An 11,420-nucleotide genomic window follows, 5' to 3' on the forward strand; every position below is an offset into this window, starting at 1 on the left:
TTGGATCAAACGTCCTGTTGCTACTTGTCCTTCCCTTCAAGCCATTTGTTCATATTCTTTGTACACCTCCTCTCTTAAGGGTAGAATATCTTTTGCAAAATCTAGTTCATATATGATCTTTTGCCAATCAAAATAGAGTCTTCTAGGCTCTCTTGATTCATCTCTTAATAGCAGTGAAAGGTCAAGCTCTTCCTTTCTATGAACTTGAAACTATTCTCCTCTTACTATTTCATTCTGCATCCATTATATGAGAGTTGTCAATTGAATATCCCCAATGTAGAGGAGAGGGTTCCAATCGACATCATCTGGTATAGCATAGTTCTGTAAATAAAATTCATAGAGTAAGTTCTTAATGGCCATAGGAGATGTCTAATAAACATTGTAAAATTCCTTAGGTGTCTGCAATGATGGACTTAGATCCCTGACAATTCTCATCATCTAAAAATTGATAAGTTGCTCCTTTAAATACAGAGAGTAAACACAAGGAGGTGCTCGACATTGCATTAGTTGTGGTACCATAGTGGCTACCATTTCCACCCTAGTCTTAAGCTGAGCAATTTCCTCATCCTTTTGTTCCATAATTTTCTTCTATCGGTTGATTATCATCTGCATTTTTACCTTTTCCAATTCCCACTCCTGATAAAGGGAAAGTGCCACTGCATGACTAGTAAGGGAAGTAGGTAGTTTATGAATAGGTGCCCTAGGTTTCATCTTTTCAACTTTGCTCCCTACTTCAATAACCCATTCTGCAATGGATGCTAATCTATCCAGCCTTTCAAAACCTACTTCTACTAGTGGTTGCTCAATGTTCTACAATTCTTCCTCTTCATGCAGCTACGGTTCTTGTTCTTTATGTAGTTGCAGTTCTTGTTCCCTTGGTGGAGAAGGAGGAGCATCATTGTGAGGAAAACTGTGTGGCTCTTGTTCTAGAGAATCAACAAGAAAGGTAACATTTGGCATGTTGATTGATCTTGATTTTTAAACTTTTTCCAGAGCCTACCACTTCTTCTCCGAGATTTCCCTTTATCGGCTGTAGGAATATTTTCCGTAGCTAACTCGTCAACCACCTCAGTGGTTATAGGAGAAGTTGTTTTTATAACTTTCCTTTTCTTGGCCATAGGAGAGGGTATATTCTCACTTTCATTTTTCCCTTTTTTCTTTCCTATGTCAACTTGTTTTTCTTTTCCTTTTTGCTTCCGAATAGCAACCCTACTTTTTATTGGGCTTTGATAAGGAACCCTTGTTGTAGTTTTTTCTTGTAAGGGTTCCTCTACTATAGGAACATTTTGTTCTAATGACATTCTGGAGGATGAGGGTTCAATATTTTCTAAATTTTCCGGTTCTTGAGATGGAAGTGGAAATTGATCCTTCTTGGTAGTAGTGTTGATCTCCCTATAGTCCACACAAACTCTCCATTTCCCTTCTTTCTTTGGAACTATAACCAAGGGAAAGACCCATTGGCTGTCTAAAATTGGGTAAATGAATCCTGCATTAAGAAACTTTTGTAGTTATTCTTTAACTATTTCTCTTAGGGAAGGATTGATCCTTCTCTGAGGTTGTCTTACTAGTTTACAATCTTCTCTGATATAAATCCTATGGGTACACAATCTAGGGTTTAATCCCTTCATGTCATGATAGTCCCGTGTGAAAGCTTGTTGTTGGGCTTTGAGTAGTTCTATTAATGTCCATTTCTGATCTGCTGCTAATTGACTATTGACATTCAGATTTCTTCCCGAGGCAACCTCTACTTGAGTGACTAACTCAACATTTGATATTTCAAATAGACAAGAGGTTTGAACCTCCTATGGTAATAATGTATGAAATATATCAGTGGTTGTAGTAGAATCTAAAGAACTTTCAAATAGAAGAAGAAATTTCAAAGGACTTGTTGGCATACCTGATGATTGTTGGGTTTCTCCATAATGATTTATTATGATGTTGGAGAGCAATGTATCATCCTCTTGGAGTGCTATGAATGGTTCCCTGGTTAACATCATTATTTGTTGAACAGAATCAACTTCCTCTGCCTATTCTCCTATATCTAACCATATTACTTGTTCTTGATTAAGTTGTGGTTGTGTTGGAGAATAAAGTGCAAGAGTTTTAGTAGTAATACCATCTGAAATGGTCATGTCTCCTGATCTACAACCTATGTATGCATTAGTTGTAGCAAGTCAAGGTCTTCCCAAAATGATTGGATATCCCCCCAATGTTGCCTTAGGAGAGAGTATTATGAAATCAGTTGGGTACTCCCAAGAATCTAATGTGACACCAATATCTTCAACCATCCCATCAGGCTAGACAATAGAGCTATTAGCAAGTTGTGGGACTGTTGGAGTTGATCTAAGACTAGTAATGTTGAGCTGCTGCATGACATCCTTAGTCATCATATTTATGGCTGCTCCTAAGTCTATCAAGGAATTTTTAATTTTAGTTCCATTAATAACTATCTTTGCAATAGGGCTACCGGGGTCAAAATATTTAGGGACAACAATTTTTCCCAACATTATATCAGCTAATTGTCTCACTACATGCACTAATTTTGGGTCCTTTTTCTTTCTCCCAGGTTTTGTTCAAACATGCTTCCTTAATAGATTTTTCATATATGGGAATATCTTTGATAGCTTGAAACAGTGGAATCTTTACACATATATTTTTTAACTGATCAATAAGATCAAAAGCTATATCATCATGTTGCCTAGACAATCTTTGAGGAAACGAGGGAGTTCTTACAGGTGTGTCCTGATTAATCTCCTTACATGGAAATTCCATTATGACTAGAGGAGATGGAGTAGGAAGATTTTTTCTTGACCATAAGTGAATATCACTTATATTGAGAGAATATGCAAGATAGTTATTAAGATCAATTGAAAAAACTTGTTGTTGCTATTGTGATTTGTTATTTGGGTTTGGCACGCTATGTTGGTAGTTGGGTTGGGTTGGCTTGGGTGAAGTAGCATTAGGAGCTGGGGGCATCAAAGATGGTTGCTGGGTGGTGCAGGAGCACCTCATGACTAAGATGATAAGAGAAATAAAGGATAAAGGTCACACCTGGGATTGTGACCTTTCCATTTATGTAATAGTGTAGTCTTGTTTGTTTGATTTTTTTAATAAACCCCACCTTGTCACCCAATGACATGGATTTGGCAAATTGATAAGACACCATGGGAATATGGGCCTAGGGGTATCTAGTTTATTATTTTATAGGAATTTATATGTTAGAGATGTATTAGGAAGGTTTAGGACTTGTTGAAACATCTCTAGGTAGGTGGATTTAACATATGTCAAAAGTTGCTCAAAATTGACAACTTTTAATGACAACTTTTGGTTGCAAATGGCAACTTGTTTCCAATGGTCACCTCGATTCAAAAGGTGGTTGATAAACATTGAGGAAGGTATAAAATTTTCTTCCCAATCATCATTGGGGGGAGAGAATTATTTTGTAAACATTTGGCATCAATGAAGTAATACAATTCTGAGAATTTCCTACAATTCTGTTATTCTACACAGTGCACTATATTGTACAGAAATTTTGGGATTAGGAAACCACTTGTATGTGTTAGAGTGGCCAATCACCTTTCAGATGCATCAAGTTTGAGGTCCTAATTCACCAAGATAAGGAAGAACTCTGCAATTTTCTGGAAGTAGTCTAGACTTGACAGTTTTGCCTAGGGTTTTGCAAAGAAATGGCCTCCTCTTGTTGATCCTTCATTGGTGGTTCATGGCTTTGAAGGGGATGAAATTATGGCCACTTTATTTTAGGATTTTTAAGGCCTTTTGCAAGTTAGGACCAGTTGGAGGTGAGAGTTTGATGCATTAAGGTGGGTAACTCCATGTGGCCACCATGTATGTGTAAGCAAACAGGTCTCACATCAGGGGTTAGAGGTCTAATCATGGCCTAAGACTTAGTAATTGGTGTATTTTCCATGTCCTAAGAGTGTTCCTTGAGTTTTTTTGGTGAGTTAATATTTGTATCTACACACTCCTTTGTAAAATAGGCCTAATTGGGGCTATTAGGTCTCCTAACCAAAATAGGGCTTGGATTCTTGTGTTCCCAACCGGTCATACCCCTTAGGATATGTTTTGTAACTCCCAAAAGGGTATCCAAATATAAGATTTTTTTATTATTCTTTTGGGGAAATAAGGAGTTAAGTGCAGAAAATCAGTCTGGTAGGGCTATTAGGATTAGCAGGCCTTGTTGCAGCAATTACCCAAACCGATAGAGGGAACCTAAATTTAATGATTGAAGGAGGTCTCCATGACCTAGGGGACATCAAACCAAACCTTAAATAGCCATTTTTGCATTAGATAAGGGACCAAACCATTGTTGGCCATAGGATCCTTAGGAGCCTCTTGAAGACCTTATGAGATGCTCAATGAAAGAGACCTTGTGAGGAACTCTATTTGGAAGGAAGAGATGCGGGACTTGTAAAATGGATATTCCTTAACCCCTTGTAGTATTGTGTGATTACTAGGGTCCTTGGTGTGCTCTTGGATTAGGGGAACCTATCCTATACCTATACCAGGGCTCTGCATAAGATTGATATCAGAGCATACGAGGAATCCTTTTGGGAAGAAGAATAGTACATGCCAGCAAGAGAATCAAAGGGTGCGGCTAGAAGAATGCCTCCAAAGATGAAAAATGTGGAACTTTCCAAAATGGTGCAATAGAATAGAGAAGAGAATGATCAACTTAGAAGGTTGATTGAGAACTTCGAATGTAGACTGGAGAGAGGAGGACCTGATGGCTCGGAGGAAGTGGGAGGAGAAGAGGAGAAACCACAAGGGAAGGAAGAAGAGGAAGTTCCCATAGAGCATAGGTACCTAGTCAATGCCTTGAAGTTTGTGGAGAGGAGAACCATGGACCATAAATCAAACCTTCCTATTTTTAGTGGGAAGATGGATGTCGATGGAGTGATGGACTAGATAGAGTCCTTAAACAACTTCTTTGAATGTGAAGACATTGCTAATAACCAAAAGATGAAGATTGCCAAGTCAAAAATGCAGGGAGCAGCCCTAACATGGTGGAATTTTGTGCAAGGATAAAGAGTGAAAGAGGGAAGAGCAATGATCACCTCTTGGAAGAAGATGATTGCAGAGATCAAGGGAGTATGTGTATTTGAGGACTATGAAGTCCAATTACACAAGAGAAGGCAGAATATCAGATAGAAAGAGATGGATGTGTGTGCCTATACTGAAGAATTTCAGAAATTGAGTATAAATTCTAAGAAGGTTGAAGATGAAAGTGAAAGAGTGGCAAGGTATCTAAATGGCCTAAGGTGGAACATACAAGAAGAGTTGAACCTCTTGTGCCCTGACACTATTCATAGATGCTATCAATTAGCATTAAAGGTAGAGGAGAAGCTCAAAAGAAGACAAGAGTAGACCAGTAGAGGAAGGAGAAACTTCAGAGGAAGAGGATCAAATTTTGAGTTTCAAGGAGAGAGAATTCAAGACTCCTCAAGGAATGACAACAACAACAAAGGCAACTTTAGAGGTAGAAGTCCTAATTTCAGAGGTAGATAATCAGGAAGAGGAGAAGGACAAATAAAATATTTTAACTGCAACCAAGAGGGACACATTGCCAGTAGATTCCTGAAGAAGATGGGGTCTAGTTCACAAGGATAAAGGAGAGCCAATCTAACCCAAGAATCAAATTATCAAGGCAGTAGTAAACCTGCTTCATATGGTTATCCAAAGACATGAGAGAAACTAATGTTGAGAAGAACCCTCTTGAAGGTACCAACACCTATGGAGCCATCTTAGAGGAAGTCTATCTTCCGCACCACTTGCCAATCAAGAGGAAAGGTATGTAAAGTTATAGTTGACCCGGGGTCTACTGAGAATTTTGTGTCAATAGAAATGGTAGAGAATTTGAAATTGAGGAGGATACCCCATCCATACCCCTATAAGGTGTCTTGGCTCACAAAGGGACAACAAACACTTATAGAAGAGCAGTCATGGGTAGAATTCCAGATAGGTGCATATAAAGATAAGATTTTGTTTGATGTTGTTAACATGGATGCTTGTCACCTCTTGTTTGGAAGACTGTGGTAGTATGACCTCAAAGCACACCATGATGGATTTAGGAATACCTATTCCATCACAAAGAATGGCAAGGTCATAGAGCTACTACCCCTGACTGAAAACAATTAAGAGCAGAAAGAAATTGATCCCAAAGTGATGATGATGGAGGGAAAACCATTCCTCAAGGAGATAAAGATGGGAGAAGGAATATGCTTTACATTGCTTCCAATACCAACCTCAAAGGAGAAGCTTGCTACAAATGATAGAGCAGAACGAAAGGAAAAGGGTCTCAGTCCGGAAGTGAAGGAGATCATTGGCAGATATCAAGGAATAATTGCTGATGGAGTGCTAAGGAGTTTGCTGCCAATGAGAGAGATCAGTCACTGTATTGACTTGATCCCAAGGGCTACATTGCCTAACAAGGAAGCATACAAACTCACACCACAACAAAATGAGGAGATGGCAAGGCAGATTCAAGAGTTGCTAGATTTTGATCTGATTGGAAAGAGCCTTAGCCCATGTGCAGTCCCTATAGTTTTGGCACCCAAAAAGGATGGAACATGGAGGCTTTGTACTAACTCAAGAGCTCTCAACAAGATCACCATAAGGTATAGGTTTCCAATGCCTAGGATAGAGGATTTGCTTGATTGTTTGGGGGATGCAAAATATTTTTCTAAAATTGATTTAAAAAGTGGATACCACCAAATTAGAATTAGGCTTGGTGATCAGTGGAAAACAGCCTTCAAAACAAATGAAGGGTTGTATGAGTGAAAGGTTATGCCATTTGGTTTGTCTAATGCCCCAAGTACATTCATGAGACTCATGAATGAAGTTTTGAAATAATTCATAGGAAAGTTTATAATAGTGTATTTGGATGACATCCTAGTATTTAGCAGGACAAAGGAAGAACACTTGAGGCATCTAGACATGGTTTTCAAAAAGTTGAGTGAAGAGGAATTGATGATCAATATGGAGAAGTGTGTGTTCATGCAGGAAGAACTCATCTACCTTGGATTTGCGATCTCCAAAGGTCACTTGAAGATGGATTGGGATAAGGTAAATGCAATTCTTTATTGGCCTACTCCTAAGACTATTGGTGAAGTTAGAAGTTTCCATGGATTAGCCACATTTTATAGAAACTTCATAAGAGGTTTCAGTCAGATATGTGCTCCAATATTGGAAACCATAAAAGGTGATCAAAATTGTAGGTTTTCTTGGACAAACGAGGTGGATGAGGCATTTGAAACTCTCAAGAAAAAGGTAGCTCAACAACCAGTACTTGCTTTACCTGATTTTAGCAAAGTGTTTCAGATTGAATGTGATACTAGTCATGTGGCCATAGGAGTATTCATAAGCCAAGAAAGAAAACCTATAGCATTCTTTAGTGAAAATCTCAATGAGGCAAAGAGAAAATATTCTTCTTATGACCTAGAAATGTATGCACTAGTTCAAGCTTTGAAAAAATGGAGGCACTATCTGTTACCAAAGGAATTTGTGGTCTATACTGACAACCAAGCCTTGAGTTTCATTAATAGCCAAGAAAAGTTAAACCATAGGCATATGAAGTTGGTAGAATCCCTACAAGCCTATACCTTTTCCATAAAACACAAGAAAGGAGTAGCCAACAAAGTGGCTGATGCACTAAGTAGGAGAGTGCTAACTATATCTGAAATCCAATTAGAAAGCATTGGGATTGATCCAATGAAACAAATGTATGTTGCAGATGAGGACTTTAAGGAGATTTACAAGGCATGTACTGAATTTGGTGAAAGGTATCATGTGGAGTTTTCTGATTTTCTGATCCAAGATGGAATTATTTTCAAAGGTGGGCAATTGTCCATACCAAAGTGCTCAATGAGGACTAATATCATCAAGGAAAAGTATAGTGGAGCTATGGCAGGACATTTTGGTTTGGGCAAGACACTTGAATTGGTAAGGAGGTACTACTTTTGGCCCAAATTGTAGGTTGATGTAAGAAAGTTTGTAGATGCATGCACCATTTGCCAAAAGGCAAGAGGAAGAAGCACCAATGTTGGTCTCTATCAACCCTTACCCATTCCCTCAAGACCTTGGGAAGTGTGTCAATGGAATTTGTAATGGGTTTACCTCAAACCCAAAAGGGGTTTGACAATGTATTTGTGATAGTGGATAGGTTTAGCAAAAAGGCATATTTCTTGCCATGTAAGACCACTAGTGATGCATATTATATAGCGGATTTGTTTTTCAGAGAAGTAGCAAGGATTCATGGACTTCCATTGAACATAGTGTCTGACAGGGATGTCAAATTTGTTGACCATTTTTGGAGAACTCTATGGAGGAAACTTGGCACCAATTTGTCCTTCTCATCAGCCTATCATCCACAAATAGATGGGCAGACAGAAGTAGTAAACCAGTCATTAGGGAATTTGTTGATATTTCTTATTAAAATTTCAAAAGGGGGGTTCAAGACTACCAAGCCCATTAACCCGAGAGCATATGATTTAGAAAGTAAGGGACATAGTCATTTTATTGCATAGAATGCAGGGAAATAAGATAGCCTTTTATTGGGAGGATTGGATGTATTTCTTTATTCAGGTCATTTTTGGTGACAAGAGATATATAGATTGGGCAGAGTTAATCGCAGAGAGAATGCATGAGGGTTAAGTTGTTTTGGGAACAAAAACTTCTATACGTAATCCTACCTCATATAGTGTTTAGCTTGTACTCGTCAATGGGTAGGTCTGTATCATGAAACCTGGCAGAATGATATGAAGATATATGAATATCACCCACAATTGCAACAACATAGGGTTACTGAAAAATTATTATAAGGTTCACAATATTTTCCTGGGTAGGTTAGTATTTGAATTGAAAGGAGATGTTCATAAGAGATTGACTGAGGAAGCTATGCAATTTATAAATATATATGGCATCTTCTATATTCAGTTCTCCAGGTTCACTTATTTAAGGGTTGGTGGCTTTGAAGGAGAACCCTACAAATCGTCGAGGTATGCCTTTAACAGACAAGTATTAATTGAAGTTTGTAGGCAATTGGCTCATATAGATAAGAAATACAAGGAAGAACACCAAACAGGGGTTTCCTTTCCCATTGAGCTCACATACTACACTTGTAGCAATGTTTTAGATGCTTTGAATTCGGAATTAGAGTTCAAAAGGTTCAATTTTCAGTTGTATTTCCCTTGCGCTGAATTTGATACTAAAGGATTTGCAATGACACACTTTCCATTCAAGGAGAATTTTTGACATGTACCTAATTTAGAAGACTTTTGGGTGGATTGTGTGGATGAGTATTAAGTCTAGAAAAGAGATCACCTGAGACTCACAATGAAGCAAATTCAAGATTATGGCCTGCAGATAAACACTGCAAATATTGTGGATGATGAAAATGATTTGCTTGATTCCAAATTTATTGATGATAAGCAGCCAGGGGTAATACCAGAGATTGACTGGACAAAGGATGAAGAAGAACAAATTCAAACTTGGACAATCTTGGTCATTCCAAGAATAGAAAAGTGGCTTAAAAAGCAAAGATTGAGCATAAGTTCAAGGAAAGATTCAACCTCACCCACTGAGGTCTTGGTATCTAATTCTCTTGTCCCATCTTGTGTTGCAAGTTTACAAAAATAGGGAAAAGGAGGATAAAGAGAAAAGACAATGCAAACCAAAGAGGAGACGACTTCTGTTAGAGTCACCCGCTCAAGAACAAGAGGCAAAAGAAATGCCTTTCCTGTTGACACTATAGTAGTTGATCTTGAGATGGATACTACTTCAATTGATCCAATCAAAGAGCGACAAGATTTAGTGGATGAGGGTAATAATCAATAGGAACAAGAAGCCCCAAAATGAAGTTACTACTATGGTAGTCACGGATGGAAAAGAAACTGGAACTGACCCACATAGGTGTCAAGTTCCTTCAGGTTCAGTATGGTTGGAAAACATATTAAGCAACAAAAAGAGAAATATTGTTCTAGCCTTGATTCCAATTGAAGATATGGTGAGTAAGTGCCTGGGAATAACTCCCAAGGTAAAGAAGTCAAAAACCATGTCAAAGATTGATTTTGATGCAGATAGTGGAAACTCAATTGTAGAGATAGCGCATCCATTAACGAAGGAGAAAATAGAGATCCCTACAGCTTGGGACTTTGTAGTTGAAAGGATTAAAATTGGAACTACCTCTCGAGTTATAAATATTATTCATCTTGAAGCTTCGACAAAGAAAATCATAACCAGGACCTGGAAAGATGAGAAGGATAAACATCAGATGAAAGAGATGTTATGGAGGATGGCAGAGTATATTGAGGAAATCAATGATCCAAATCCTCAACCTCTATCACAACTTCCAATGTCTTTCGATCCTAAGTCCCCCACAAATTAGAAGACTCTGGAACAAATACAAAAATGTAGGTTGATCATAGACATTGTGATGGAGTGGCTAGAAATAATTTAGAAGTCTGGTGCATAATACTTTGTTAATTTAAGAAGAGTATATAATGGGGCAATACAAGTCATGAAGGAATTGGAAGTCAAGATCATCAATTGGAAAAATGAAGAAGCAAAATGGGTGCCAAAAGCAGTGCATATGCGAGAAGTGCAAAATTATGGGGTAATTAAATTTCTTGCAGAAAACCCTATGGCAGGTTTGGATGATAGCATTTTGTATGTGTGCCAGAAGAATATTGAATGGAGACATTCTCCTATAAAATAGGCTTATGGGGACTTCACGAAACTGATAAATCAACTCACAAAGTTAGTCACCTCCATGAGAAATGAACTCGTGTGCATTGGGATAGAATTCCTAAAAGATGATGGAAGAACCCTTGAGACAGTTGAGGTTATAACCGAATCATTTAAGGGAAAAATCAATTATGTGAAAGAAGCTAAGGGTTAAGTTCTAGATGACCTGAGTGTGATTGCTAAAATTGAATCACTTTATTTTTATGCATCAGACATCTGGATAGTCACTCTGACAAAGTTGTGCGGGTTTAGAAGGAAAAAGAAGTCTGGAAGCAACAAATGGCACACGTGGGATTACCTCATGACAAAATCATTGAGAATTTTGTCACTACACATGTAGATTAGAAGAAAGAGGCAGTTACCAAAACTGCATAGTAATATTTTTCGCTAATGATAGATCCTTTTACTTGTTGGTTGCAAAAACAATTTTATTTTGATGCTGGTTTCACTAACTTTGCGGGGGGGAAGTTGTTAGCCTTCTGTGTTTCCCGTTTTAACCGTTGGCCAGGTTGTGGCTATATATTTATGTTTTTGAGACTCTAGAAAGGTCCAAAAAACTGTGATTTTTTTACAGTAGATAATATCTGTGTTTTTCTTTAAAAGAATTGTTGGAAACTAGAATGATTGATCAATCAATATAAGTTATGGTGTTATCTTTA

This window comes from Cryptomeria japonica, chromosome 8, assembly GCF_030272615.1.
Source record: "Cryptomeria japonica chromosome 8, Sugi_1.0, whole genome shotgun sequence".
Classification (NCBI taxonomy): Eukaryota; Viridiplantae; Streptophyta; class Pinopsida; order Cupressales; family Cupressaceae; genus Cryptomeria; species Cryptomeria japonica.